This window comes from Ambystoma mexicanum, chromosome 3q, assembly GCF_040938575.1.
Source record: "Ambystoma mexicanum isolate Mex_15411 chromosome 3q, UKY_AmexF1_1, whole genome shotgun sequence".
NCBI lineage: Eukaryota > Metazoa > Chordata > Amphibia > Caudata > Ambystomatidae > Ambystoma > Ambystoma mexicanum.
In genome coordinates, this window is record NC_090926.1 from 266,250,466 (window position 1) to 266,265,203 (window position 14,738).

A 14,738-nucleotide genomic window follows, 5' to 3' on the forward strand; every position below is an offset into this window, starting at 1 on the left:
AATGTATTCTCTTTGCTGCTGTGGTGTCACGTAGTAAAGATAGTTTTCCATAATATTCGCCTCCTCGTCTTTAATAGAATATAAACCCCCTCTCATGATAGTGAAGGGGATTAACCATTCTTCTGCTACCTGCAGTCCTTTTCTGTCCTGATGAAGGCTGTGCCATTTTCATTCCAGTGACCCAAGTAGCTTGAGTCGACAAACCCTTCACAATTGAACTCTTAGGAGCTCATGTTCCAATGAGCCGCAACGCATATGGAAGGCGTAAAAGCCTTGAGTAAGGCTTTAACGCCTTCCATTCACCCCACGGCTCATTTTCAATCATTTGTATGGCAGAGAGAGGGGGTGGAAGGCAACTTGCGTTTCCTCTGCCTCCCTTCCTCTCCTCCATACAAATGCTTCGGTATGGATTTTCATGCTGGTGCAAATGCTGGAGATCCCTGTGGAGTCTGCCACCTTTATGCACCAGCATAAAGCCTTCGCACTTCATAGGGATCTGTTGTGTTCTTGGTTACTTATGTTGGGCTGGCGCTTCCTCTGGTGCGTGTGAGAGGGTAGGATGTGGAGTGTGGATGATGGAAGGTTGGGGGAGGCTCGTGAGGTGATGCGTGAGATGGAAGAGAGACGGTTGGGAGTGGAGGTGGATGCTGAGGGAGCGCGGGTTGTTGTTAAATAAAGGCTGCAACTTAACTCCACGTACGTCTCATGTGTAATCGGTTGCTACATTTTGGCGACAAGGACGGCCCAGCAGAGAATGAACCAACTTTCTAGCAAGTGAAAGTGAAGCGAAGTATCTCCAGAAGTATCTCTGAGCAAAGTCACAAGCCAAAAGCCTTTGGGCCTTCAAGTAGGTGCGCAGGTAGGCAGGAAGCAGCAGCGGTGGCCGCAAGCAGTGAAAGTAAATGAAATATCATTAATGTATTCAGCAACGGCGGCGGTCCGTTGAGAAGGGAAGTCGTATGAGTACAAACATTAGAAGAAAAGACCTAAAAACGTTACAGAAACGTGCCGCTATATTGGAAATTTCGTAACTATTCGAGCAGTAATCACCACACATTCAACGCTTCTTCTTCACAGTACAAAAAAAATGTATTTTTTTTTCCTTTGCTTTGTTGGTCTGCTTCTCCTTACGGGTTGTGAACATTGCTAAATAATGAAGAGACTTTGATATTATTTAGGAAAGAGAGGAAATAAGGAAGAAGAAAAGGAGTTATGCAAGGAATAACAGTATAACCCCCAGCAAGTTTCTTACCGAATCCAGGTGTCATGTTTCCTACCCCTCATGTCCCCAGCCCTCCAAGATGTCAGGCTGGAGCTAGGCCACGATCACCTACATGGCCCTCAAGGGCCTCTCCATCCCTCCAAAGACCCACTTGGAGTCAGACTTGGTGCTTGTGGCACCAGACTCACTCACTCCCATAGGATAACATTGGGGATTGGACTTGTAGTGCATTGATGGGGACAAGATGGATGCCCCCACATATTTAGGTTCCCAGAACTGCATGTGCAGTCTAGTCCTTTGGGTGTGGTTTAGCCCAGATACACCTGGTATACCCAGAGACTATTTAAGCCACGCCCAGGCTGAGAAACATGCTTTGTGTTTTCTGCACCTGCAGCGTGACACTCACTGTGTTCGGATCGGTCTCCAGTAGGCCTGCATCTTTCTTCTGCACTCAGATCCTGCAAGAACACCATTAGGAACAGCCTTAGCTTGCGGCGCTTCTGCCCATCATTCATCGCTCCTTCTGTTCTGCGGGCATCTTCGGCGGTGTCATACCCATCCCGGCACGCCGCTTCCTAAGGAAAAGGGAAAAGAACAGAAAAAAGGCATTAATAAGCATTCAGCAAATCTTTGCTTATTTTTAAAGACTGTACGAACTTCAAATGCTTACCTGAATCCCAGCCGCTCTGAGGGAATTCACTCTCCGGAACTTCTCATCCATCTGTAAGAGGGAAAAGACACTCCAGGTTAGCGTGGAAACATCTAGAGGCGCCGCATACCGCGCTTACTCACCGCATTTCTTCTTCATAACCGGCATCCATGCTGAAAATATTGCGGCACCTAAAAGACACAGAAAAAGAACTCGGTCCAATACAAATACGAAAGGGTTGCATCACGCATCGCGCTCTCACTCACCTTCAGCGCTACTCATCTCAGCAGCACGTCGCCATCCCCGGACGACCGGCCATCATCTAAGGAAGGAAAGAAATGAAGTTAGAGAACTGTTCAAAAGACTCATTATACTTACCTGTCGGACTCTTGCCAGTGAAGTAACTAGGCAACAACGAGCCCGCATCAATCAACGTGCCCCTGCGCTGAAAGCAGGATGGAGAGCACACTTTCCAAGAAAACAAGGTGAGCTGTGGATCAAAGGGAAGGGATGGACCCCGGGGAAGAAGGGCTTCAAGCACACAGAGACATTAGGGAGTTAAACTCTACCAATCCTGTGTTTCAGGCCCAGTCTCCAGTCGAGTAGACTCCAGGGAAGGATTCGAGGTCGTAAGAGGTCAGAACAGGCTGAGTGACGTCCCCGTGGATACCAGGTGAGCGTTACACCAGGGCAATTAAGTGTGGTGTGGCCCGAATGGAGGGAGCACTGGAAGAGCTATTTGAAGACAGTGGAAAAAGATGGGTTGTCGCCACAGAATAAAAAGTTACTGCTATTGCATGCGCTAGGACTCGAAGGTCAGCGTAAATATAGAGAATTACCTGAATTGTCGGAAGATGAAGCTGGTGATGTGGATGAGTATGAGAGAGCATTAAGGCAATTAGACAGGTACTATGCACCACAGGTGAATGTGGCAATAAACAGATACAACGTTTACACAAGAGTCCAAAAGGAGGAATCAATTGAAGAGTATGTGTCAGCCGCTTCGGCACAGGTATTACACTAGATGAGCTGATTAGAGACCAGATAATTATACACACTAGAAACTCATTGATACAGGATAGATTGTGAATGGTGGGCAATCCCACATTGCCGGAAGCTATAGCCATAGCTAAAAGAGTGAAACACACACATCTATGTTCAAAAGAGATGAGGAGCAAGAAGATGGAAGCAAGTCAAACTCAAAGTGCTGGACAAAGTCAAAGTAAACCGGCCCAAGAGTTGGGAGAGCACTCCTCCGTGAGTGTGGTCAGAAGCAAGAGAGATAAAGAAGATACGGATTAATCAAATGGGAGAAGCTGTAGACCTAGAGACAAAGAGCACAAAGAGGTCAAGGGTAATTTTAGAAGGATTTGGCTCAAGAATGAAGGCAGAGATAAAGACTGATGCTTTAAGTGTGGCAGGTTGGGTCATTATGCCAATTCAAGGAACAGTCCAGTGATCAATCAGACCTGTACAAATTGCAGGATGAGAGGACATTTTGCAGTGGTGTGTATGAATAAGCAGAGAGTGACAGTGATACAGGAAGATGTGGAGTCGGACGAAGAAAGATTAGTGGTGGTTCGTGATCCATCTGCCGATGAATTGAAGTGTCCCTGATGTGACATTTTGTTAGAGAATTGGAAGCTTTCTGTGATGGTCGACAGTTGCTCCCCGTACACCATAATAACGTGCAAGACATGGGAAAAATTGGTGCACGAAGGACTGAAAGCAAAGGTGCGTCCGCCAGATATCAAGAATCCTCGGGGATTCGAGGGTTCGAGAATTCACATAGCAGGCTGGTTTAAAAGTACAGTTCAATTCAAGGATCGTCAAGCAGATGTGAAGGTTTATATAGCTAAAAAGGGTATGAATGTACTTGGTTGGAGGGATCAAGCGGCATTGAAAATACATCTAGATCTGTGCGAAAAGGAACCAGTGTTGCTAGTAAAGAGCAGAGATAGCCCTGGCATTCGAGAGAGGACACAGTGAAGTATTTCAGAAGCGATTGGGATTATTGAAAAACTATGCACACAAAATAGCGCTGAAGCCAGTAGCAAGCTCTGTAGCGCATAACAAAGCGAGGCCTATACCATTCGCTTTAGTAGACAAAGTTGAAGAAGAGTTAAGTAGACTTGAAAAGGAGAATGTGATTGAGAAAATCTAATCATCTCAATGACTGAGCCCCATTGTGGTTGCAGTGAAAAAGAACAGGAAGTTGAAGATTTGTGTGGACCTCAGAGATGTGAATAAGAACATATTGGTGGACAAGTATCCTCTATCCATTATTTTGGAGATTTTGAATTGTATTGAAGGAGCTGACACATTTACCACGTTGGACTTGTCCAATGCATATCCTCAAATTAGTCTTACTGAAGACTGTAGAGCTCTCACTGCATTTATCACGCCATTTGGTTTGTACTGGTACAAAAGGATGCTGTTTGGTCTGGCCTCTGCGGCCAATATGTTTCAAAGGGTCATGACCCAAGTGCTTAAAGGAGTTAGAGGCACATTAGTATACCAAGATGATATTATTGTGTTTGGCAGAGGGGAACGTGAACATGATGAGAGATTAGAGAGTGTGTTGTTGAGGTTGAATGAAAGGGGACTGAAAGTGGAGAAGAGCAAATGCAAGTTTAAAGAGGTAGAGGTTCAGTATCTGGGACATGTAGTTAGTGGGAAAGGGTATAGACCTAAATTGGAGGCTATGAAAGCCATCATGGAGAAACCAAGAGTAAGGAGGAACTCAGGTCATTGTTGGGTCTTTGCGAGTTCTACAACAAATTTGTACAGAATTTTACCAGTATAATGGAACCCATGAGAAGGTTTCTAAAAAAGGAAGTCACATTTGAATGGGATAATGAGTGTGAGAAAGCGGCGGAATGCATCAGGAAAAGCAGGATTATTACTTTGAAGTGAGATATGTGCCTGGGAAAAAGAACCATGTGGCTGATTTTCTTTCAAGATCGCCTCTCGATGTGGAAGACACAGCACAGGTTGAAGAGGTGGAAGGTGTTGCAGTAATATTGGAAGTCACTCCGAGAGAGAAGCGGATTCAAGAGATTTGAGAGGATTAAGTTTTGTGTAATCTTATTGAGTATAATAGAAATGGTTGGCCAGATAAGAGGCTAGTAAATAAGAATGATCTTCCATTTTGGGAAGTTAGGGAGGAATGTTCAATGGAGGATGGCTTATTATTGAGGGGAGACAAATTGATACCATGGCAGAGTTTAAGGGAAGGGTTGATAGAGAAAGCCCATCAGGGACATCATGGTGCTTCTGGCACTAAACGTAATGTACATTCTAAATATTGGTGGCCGGGAGTTGATATTATGGTAGAGAGGTTTTTGAGATGTTGTTGGCCTTGTCAAAATTCTGACAAAAGTTGCAAGGTATTGAAAACGGTGTCCATTACCATGCACAAACCTGAACAGCCATGGGAGCAGATTGGCATTGATATAGTGGGTCTGTATGATAATTTAGCAAGTGAAACTAAGTTTTTAATTGTCATGGTGGACTATTGCTCTAGATTGATGGAAAACAAAATAGTAAGTAAAGTTGATACTCATGAGGTGATTCGGTTCATGCAACATGTACTCGGGAGAGAAGGATATCCTAAGGTGCTTATTAGCGATAATGGAGTGCAGTTCAGAAGCAGGGGAATTATGGAATTTGCTAGAATAGTAGGAGTTGAGTGGAGATTTTCTGCCAATTATCATCCACAAACCAATGGGTTAGTGGCAAAATGCAACAGGGTGATTGTGGAAACGGCAGAACAAGCTTTGAGCAATAATATGTCGGTTGAGAAGGCTCTAGACGAAAGGTTGTGGAGTAGCAGAACCTTGGTTAGGGCTGATACCGGTAAATCACTGTTCGAGTTGATATGGGGCAGGGAACCCAATACTGTGTTGAATCCAGTTTGGGTGAATAGGAGGAAGTTAAAGGTCGGTAACAATAAAAGGGTGGATAGTGAGAGGAGTGAGTGTTCCCGTGGAATGGAAATTGTGCCCAGAGATTTTGTCAGAATAAGAAAAGGGAGGATGGTGAGAAAGGGGGAGTCGAAGTACTCCAAGCTTACGAGGGTCAGTGAAGTGTTCAAGAATGCTGTCAGGATACAAGATGGCAAGGACCGAAGGTTGGAGTGGAAGAAAGGGAAGGTAGAAAGAGAAATGGCATTGAGCTTTTTGAGGAAGAGTGTGGAAGGCAAGGAGGGTGGAGGAGAGTAGAACATGGTGGTGAGTCCAGGGGAATGGGCGAGAGCTGTCTGAATGGGAGGACAGGTATATTGAGCAGCAGGGTGAGGAAGCTCCCAGTGTGGTCTAAAGACTACGTCATGAACTAGTAGGAGTAACCTCTTATTGTGCTTGGCATTATGTGTTAAGGGTAGTCAATTGTACAACACATGTTCTAGAGACTTCGTTATGAACTTTTCATGAAGAGCTGTGGTGTCAAATTCTCAGAGACTCTGTCATGAGCTGTTGTTGAAGGATCACATTGTCAACTCTTTGTTTTCCTGTGATGGACTATTGCTCTCTGTATATATGTTCATGCTTTCTTTGTAGTATATCAGGTTTGGTTCTTTTGTTCTAATTGGGTTGGGGCGTTAGGGGGGATGTGTTGTGTTCTTGGTTACTTACGTTGGGCTGGCGCTTCCTCCGGTGCGTGTGAGAGGGTAGGATGTGGAGTGTGGATGATGGAAGGTTGGGGGAGGCTCGTGAGGTGATGCGTGAGATGGAAGAGAGATGGTTGGGAGTGGAGGTGGATGCGAGGGAGCTCTAGGCCGTTGTTAAATAAAGGCAGCCATTTAACTCCACGTCCGTCTCACGTGTAATCAGTTGCTACAGGATCCATTTGGTTTTATTCCCATGTCCTTGAGAATTACTCTCTTACATGCAGCTTATTTGATTCACTAATTTGTACATGTGAATTATGTCTTATTTTTCACAAGATCTTGGCTCTTTTATTCAGGTAGCGCTGAATAGGCGCGATGCAATGTGGTGAACATCCATTCGTAACTTCTTTCCTTGTACAGCACATTACATCAACTTTTGAAAATAATGTTCATGCATTCACGATTGTCCTGAATTGTTTATTTTTATGGGGGGGGGCTCCCTTGCTATATAAGGTTCCTGTAAAGACAGATCAGCAGGTCGTTTGATGAGACCTTATATGTTGAGACCTGTTTGTATATCATATGGCTCGTTTCCAATTTCTGCTATAAAATGTGCTGAATGTGTTGCTCTGACCCGGGAAGGATACAGTTCTCTCGCTTCACTCAGTGTGGGACATTTCTGCCCCTGTGGCAAACATCCAAAGTGGGCGCCAATGCCTAGAATAACCTTTGAACTCCTGTGACTCCACCACAAAGCTTTCTTTAGTATCCGATACGGCGTATCTACACACATTGTTCCTTTACAACCTTAAACGAGCACGAACTATCATCTTGGCAAACAGAGGCTCCCACCGTCCCACCCAAGTGGGCAGACCCCAGCCGACTCCGCAGAGGCTCACCGAGCCCTGGCCCATATCACCTTGAGTCTCGTGACGCACTCTGTAACATAGGTTAATGTACCTCACTTTCATTGTCTGTTAATTATGAGCAGCTCACTGCGCGCCGACGCGGCCTTGCGCAGGAATGCGGCACACTCGGCAAAAGGAACAGATGAGGCTCTGCGGCCTCGCATGAGGCACGAGGCTTGGCGTTTTGACGAGGCTCTGCGCCATTTCAAGAGGAGCCTCAGCGGACTTTTCCAATGCGCCTGATCTCCGAGCTCCAGCTTATGGAGCCGCCTGGCTGCTTCGCTTGTGTGAGTGTGTGAGCCTGTTATAAGGGCTTCCCGCGCCCAGCACCGTGAAGCCTCCGCCCCCTCCGACTCTGCCGGCACGAAGTCCGCTAATACCTTTAAACCTGACGCACACTCTGGATGCGGGTCAGAGCCGCGTCTCTCCTTCCAGAGCAGCAGCCTTGCCAGGGCACGGGAGGAGCGGGGGTGAGAGGCTTCCCTCTGCCAGTGACTCCGGAGCAGCCAGGTGGCTTCAACATCAAAAATACCACCAACCGCCCAACGCTTGGCCCTGCTGACACGTTAGAGACACTCATGGTCCAGGAATCTGAGTTTCTTCAACACCAGAGTGGCCGCCGTCCAGGTAATATTGCTGTAGCTTTAGCACAAGAAGACACCCTGACCCCAAGAGAGGCAGGGAAGCTTCAGCACCGGAAATACCGGCCTCCTAGCAACAACGCTCCACTTTCACATTGGAGATAGTAACTATCTGGGCATGGCAGGCAGCGTTGATACCAATGATATCTGCCATGTAGGAGGTGTTGGGCAGGTTTGATGCCGGAGTTACCCCCCATCTGAGAGATACCAGTACCGTCAGTGCCAAAAATACCAACTATCCCTGAGAAGCAGGGGAAGCCACCCGCCAGTTAGGAAATGCCTGGCAACCTGGACATTTGACCTTCTTGCCACCCAGGACAAAGGGAGCCACTTGGACTTCAGACAGACCCACCATTCGAGAGACCGTTCCGTTTGTACACCAGAGAAAACCACAATCCAAGAGACACAAGGTGCCTTTGACACCTGAAGAAGACCTCATATAGGAGATCGGAGGCACGTTCGGTGTCAAAAATTCACGCCACCCAGCAGAGGCCAGCCGCTTCTGCCCTAAAGATAACCTGAATCCAGGAGACTCTTAAGTGTGTCGGCAACAGAGACACTGTCAAACCATAAGAGATTGAGCAGCGTCCTACATGAAAGATATGTTCTACCCGGAAGAAGCTGCTCAGCCTCAACGTCAGCGATAGCCTCTGTCAAGGCAACGCAGCTCAGATTCTCCACCAAAAGCAAAGGTATTCCCAGCACAGGAGGTGTGAGTCAATAACAATCCCTTCAGTCCCAGAGTCACCAGCAAGCTGTGGTGTCAAAGAAACTCGCCATCTAGAAGCCGCCTGGCACCGCAAGCAATACCCGCCATCCAGGAGACACCAAGCGCCCGCGATTCCAGAGGGATATACAACATCCAGAAGGCAGCGCCAAACTTCATTAAAAACACCCGTTACCCGGGAGACGTGGGGTACTTCCAACATCGAAAATATCCACCGTCCATGAGAAGTCAGCTTTAAAATCAAAAGTATCCACCACCCAGGAAACACCTGGCAACTACAGCATCAAAGACAAACTGCGATACAGGAAGTACAAGGTTTCATTGCCCTCACAAGGCCAACCATCCAAGAGGGGCCGCCAGCGCTGACCGCAGAGTTATCATCTACCCCACCCGCACCTTCACAAGAGGAGAGAGCACACAGGTAAGTAGACGCCTTCTGCCAAGGGATGGGCGAGCGGCAGGGCCTCCACTTGTGCATGGATCATCACTCCGCTAAGTTTAGGCATGGGTTGATTGTATGTATGTATGTGGTTGGTGGCGCAGCACAGGGTCCCATAGATTGGCAAAGGGATTGGTGTCTTCTTTTTGGAGTAGAGAAGTGCTTGCCCGGGGGAGGCGCTGTAACTCTTCCTCCGGCGGTCTACATTACCAATACCATTATTCAGGAGGCCTCAAATTTGGGGCAAAAAGTAAGTGGTAATTGTTGGGGAATTGGCAAGAATAAACTGACACTTGCTTAGCCTAAAGTGGCAACTTTGTTTTTACTTAGTAAAACCCCACTAAAACATGAGATGCTTAGCTCTAAAGATGCTGCTCCTGCTTTCACGTGTTCATCGCCAACTTCATCACAGTCCTTCGGATCTATGGAGGTTTGCCGATTTTGTTTTTGCCAATCACAAGTGAATGTTTTCGGGATGAATGTGCTCCTATTTTTTTTTTACCACAAACAGCAATACCCACCCCCTCCCCTTTGATGCCCCTCCCTTTCTATATACCTTACACCAAGTTATCACATACATGTTTGTGGTAAAAACAAAAATTGGCAAAAAAAGCAGCAAACATATTTTGGTGAAATTGCCATTCGGCAAAAGTGGGTAATAAGCATCACTCGACCTTTGTTTTGTGTGTGTTAAATCTTGTGGTAAGGATGAGAAGCTATCACCAGGTCGTGTCGCCAGCAGACCTTTTGCAGCATGCGCCTGAGTATTACAATGTGCAGCAAACATCTGTATTAATATTACTACAGTGAGCAGCCCAGGTGCGGAATCTGCACTGTTGTTTCAGAATCAGAAGGTTCGCTTGCATGATCACCTCCAGACACTGCAGGTGTAGTTCATCAAGAGAGGGGGGACACTACCAGCAGCACAAACTGGCAAAGCCAAGGGGCCTGCCTTCTATGTACCGAAAAGTGTTTTTCTTCACGGTATGCTTTGCACAGGGCCATTTTAAGCATGTTTGGGTCCCTGGACATTGACATCCTTGGGCCCCCCCCCTCCACCAAACCAAAGGAATGAAGGAATCAAGAATATCTGGTACAGCATTCAAAATGAGCATGTTTATTCCCTTTAAGTCCCCTTACCCTCTTCATTCTTGCTCTAATCAGAATGATAAACAAGTAGCATTTGAAGGCCAACATTAGCAATCTTCGAAGAGGTTACTTCTGTTCTAGCATAGATACAGGATACTTTTTATCAATAGCATCCGGGAAGGTATGCAGCCTGTCGTGTTAATGCAGGACTGCATGTAAAAGGTGCATGTAACTCAGAATAGGTAGTTAACTCACATTAGCTGCCTCGGAGAATGCAAAAGTGCTTAAGCATGGATAGAGGAGACCAATTGTAAGGAAGGCAAAATCTACACATAGCATAGCATGGATGGTGAATGCAGATTAGAAGCTACCTCTAGAGAAGGTGTCTCTATCCAGACAGAATGAGATTAGAAGTAGGACATGGTTTTCAAATAGCATTGCCATTAGAGATCAAGGGAACAAGTGCCTGTGGTGTGCAGTATATCAATGGCCACTACTATAGTGGAAGCAACCATATAACCAGTGAAACCACGAGTGAGGCTTTTATGAAGATCATACCCTGAGAAGGAAATCACTCTGAAGGGCTGGCAATTTTGAAAGGTTTAGGGACTGAGAATTCTGAGATGTTAGGCAATACAAGATTAAATGAGATGCCCAGGATCACACATTGCTTAAGGGGCGAAGCTGGGATTTGTGCCAACTTTGCAATTTCTGCATTTGAACACTTTCTATTCCAGCTCTTAAAATGTACTAAAACAATCTCATTTTATAAAACTGACTTGCAAATTACACAAATCACATTTCCAAACCTGAGCATTTTAAAAACCAACGTAATCTAGGTATGTCTTCTGTACTATTAAGCTTTAAATACATCCAAAACAACGGCTTGTGAAATTTTCATTCATAGACGTGCAGACAAACCTTTGACTTTTATACAAAAAGCAAATTGTTTTTTGTGTCAAACGAGCAGACCTTAAAATATGCTAGCCTAAGGCCTTCAACATCTGGTCCGCTCTCTCCTGTCTACCACCCCTTCCACTAATGGCCTACATAAGAAGAAAGATCAAGTAATGAGCTAAACGATGCCTCCAGCTTGCAAGAAGGCAAATATCACAGAAGACAGCAGAGTAATGCAAGAGATATTAGATGATTAGACCAGGATCACTGTATCATCTGCTGGCAAAGCCAGGATACAAGCATGAACGCTTTGGTTCCACAGTCTTGAATTTGGATACTTATTCACCTCTTGGGCTAACAGTTTATGCTCATCTTTGGAGGGGATTGCCTAGGTTTTAGAATGCCCCATCTGAACAAACCAATTTCTACACCTTCACCATACGAATGACTTGTTAGTTTTTTTTAGCAACCCCTATCTGCTTATAATAGCACCTGTTATGCTGTAAAACCAAGTACATATGCATGTGGGTTTATAAACCTCAGACATCAGAAAGGTTCAGCCAGCCTTGCTGGAATGTGCTCTTTTAATCTTTCAAATGAACACATAACTCTGCAATGAGTTATGTTATGTTATGTTAATTTGCATTTATATAGCGCCTTATATACCATTGGTATGGTCTGAAGGCGCTGGTAGGTTGAACGCCTTTGGGAACCGAAGTTCAGGTCAGCAGAGAGAGTAGAGAGAGTCAAAGTTGCGTGTGAGCACCGGATATGTGTGCAGCTGGTGCGGTATTCGTGTAATAGCTGCTTCTTAGCGGTAGGCGAGGTGGTTGAGAGGTCAAGAGTATGTGTTCGTTCTGGCAGGATTTATCCAGACCGATTGTGGCTGCGTTAGGCCTGAGGAGAACGCCTGGTTGGTGGGTAAGTAACCAGCAGTGTTTAGATGGGGGGTATGAGGCAGATGTTGGTATGAGAACAGTTATACCGAATGGTGTCATAGTATCTCTGTGTTCTAGATGAATGTTGGTGTAAAGAAGAGAGTAAGCGTGGTGATGTGATATGGTGGGTTACATGCTCATCAAACGTTCCATGCGTTCCAAACCATTCCATGTAAGTCACGCAATTCTATGCACTCCAGTCCGCTCCATGCACTCCAGTCCGCTCCATGCCCTCCAGTCTGCTCCATACACTCCAGTCTGCTCCACACACTCCGTCCGCTCCACGCACTCCAGTCCGCTCCATGTACTCCAGTTCGCTCCATGTACTCCAGTCCACTCCACGTACTCCAGTCCGCCTCACGCACTCCAATCCGTTCCACGCACTCCAATCCGTTCCACGCACTCCAATCCATTCCACGCACTCCAATCCATTCCACACACTCCAATCTGTTCAGTGTATTTCTAAGTTGTTTTATGCACTCGATCCATGTATTTCACCCGTACCATCCACATTTTTTCCCGGTACCTTTCACATATTACACCAGTACCTTTCACATACTTAATTCGTTCCATCCACATATTTCATCCCTTCCACCCACATATTTCACCCGTTTCACCTACATACGTCACTCGTTCCATCCACATATGTCACCCATTCTATCCACATACATCACCCGTTCCATTAACATACGCACTCTACCGCTCTGCGCACCAATCACGCTCTGCGCACCTATCACGCTCTGCGCACACATCCGTTCTGCGCACCCATCTGCTCCACACACTCATCCGTTCCCGGCACTCATTCGCTCTATGCACTTGTTCTTTTTACACACTCATCTGCTATATGCACTCATATGCTCTACAAATTCGTTCGCTCATACGCACTCATCCGCTCTATACACTCATCCGATCAAAACACTTATCTGCTCTATACACTCATCTGCTCTATACACTCATCTGCTCTATACACTCATCATTCAGCACATTCATCTGTTCTATGCATTCATCTGCTCTATACACTCATTCGCTCTATACACTCATCTGCTCTGCACATTCATATGTTCTATGCACTCCTGCGTTCTACACACTCCTTCGCACTTACGCATTCATTCGCCCTACACACTCGTCCGCTCTATTCACTCATCCGCTCTACACTCGTCCCCTCTGCACATTCATCTGCTCTATGCACACCTGTGTTCTACACATTCCTCCGCACTTACGCACTCATCCGCTCTACACACTCGTCCGCTCTGCACATTCATCCGTTTTACACCCCATCTGCTCAACACACTCATCCGCACAACATACTCATACGTTCTATACACTCATCTGGTCAACACACTCATCTGCTCAGCGCATTCATCCGCTCGGCGCACTCATCTCTTCCACGCGTTTCATTCATTCTAACGATTTCAACCGCTCCATTCACTTCGTTCATTCATTTGTGCATTATCGATTTCAGGCCGTGTCACTCGTCATACGCACTGGATCCGTTCTGTGCTCTCTATCTGTTTCATGAACTACACTCGTCTCATGTACTTGAATCGTCTATTCTGTATTTTCCATTTATGCCATGCATTCATACAGTCAGTGTCATCTGTCTGTGTACTCATTAGTCTCTTGTATTCATCTTTCCATCCTCTTCTCTTTATTCCTTTCGCCCATTTTGTTTATTTTGTTCATTGCACTCATTACAGTCACTTGTATTCATCTTTCCATCCTCTTCTCTTTATTTGTTTCGCTCATTTTGTTCAGTTTGCACTCATTACATCCATTTCATTAATTTAAACCTCATTACTGTTTTCGTACAATTTATTCTTTCTATCCACTTCACTGCTTTGATCTACTTCAATTGTTCTATTCTGTTTGTCCTTTTAGTTTACATTAGCGGTTATTAGTTGTCGCTTTCTCGCATGGATCTTGATGTAGTATTGTTATTTGTCTTATTGTTGTTCAAGATCTACTAGTTTGTTGGGTTGGTGTCATTGAGAGGCTGTTGTTCAGTTTGGGTTAGTTTGCGTACGGGTTGGTTTTAGGGGAAGAGCCAAGTTTTCAGTAGTTTGCGGAAAGACATTAGATCTTCAGTTAGGCGGGTGTGGGGTGGGAGTGCGTTCCACAGCGTGGGGGCCAAGGCTGAGAATGATGATCCGCCTAACCTGAATGAGTTTGTTTTAGGTATGACTAGGAGGCCGGCTGAGCTTGATCTTAGAGTACGTGGCGGGTGGTAGGGTTTTAGCTTGTCTTGAAGATATTGAGGTCCGGTTTTATGCACTGCTCGATGAGAAATGTATAAGGTTTTGAAAGTCATCCTTCGGGCCACTGGAAGCCAGTGCATAGTTTTAAGGGCTGGGGAGATGTGGTCTCTCGGGCCGAGCGATAGTAGCAGTTTGGCTGCAGCGTTTTGTGCTCTTTGAAGTTTATTCAGTTGGTAAGCGTGGACTCTGAGGTAGAGGGGGTTAGCGTAGTCCAGTCTTGACATAACAATTGATTGGACCGTGGAGAGTCTGTTGGGAAAGGAGAGATATGGAAAGATGCGCCTAAGAGTTTTAAGGTGGTAGTGGCAGGACTTTGAGACATTGGTGACTTGACGCGAGAGTGTTAGTCAGAGTCAAGGGTGCA

General features: G+C 45.8%; 1 protein-coding gene across 1 annotated transcript in view; it reads left to right on the forward strand.

Moving 5' to 3' along the window:
- The first annotated feature begins 7,746 nt into the window (after window positions 1-7,746).
- RDH5 (retinol dehydrogenase 5) overlaps window positions 7,747-14,738 on the forward strand; it is a 274,923-nt gene continuing 267,931 nt past the window's right edge. The window contains exon 1 of the mRNA XM_069653727.1: window positions 7,747-9,177. The gene's annotated coding sequence lies outside the window, so the exon portion shown is untranslated. The remainder of the gene's footprint in view (window positions 9,178-14,738) is intronic.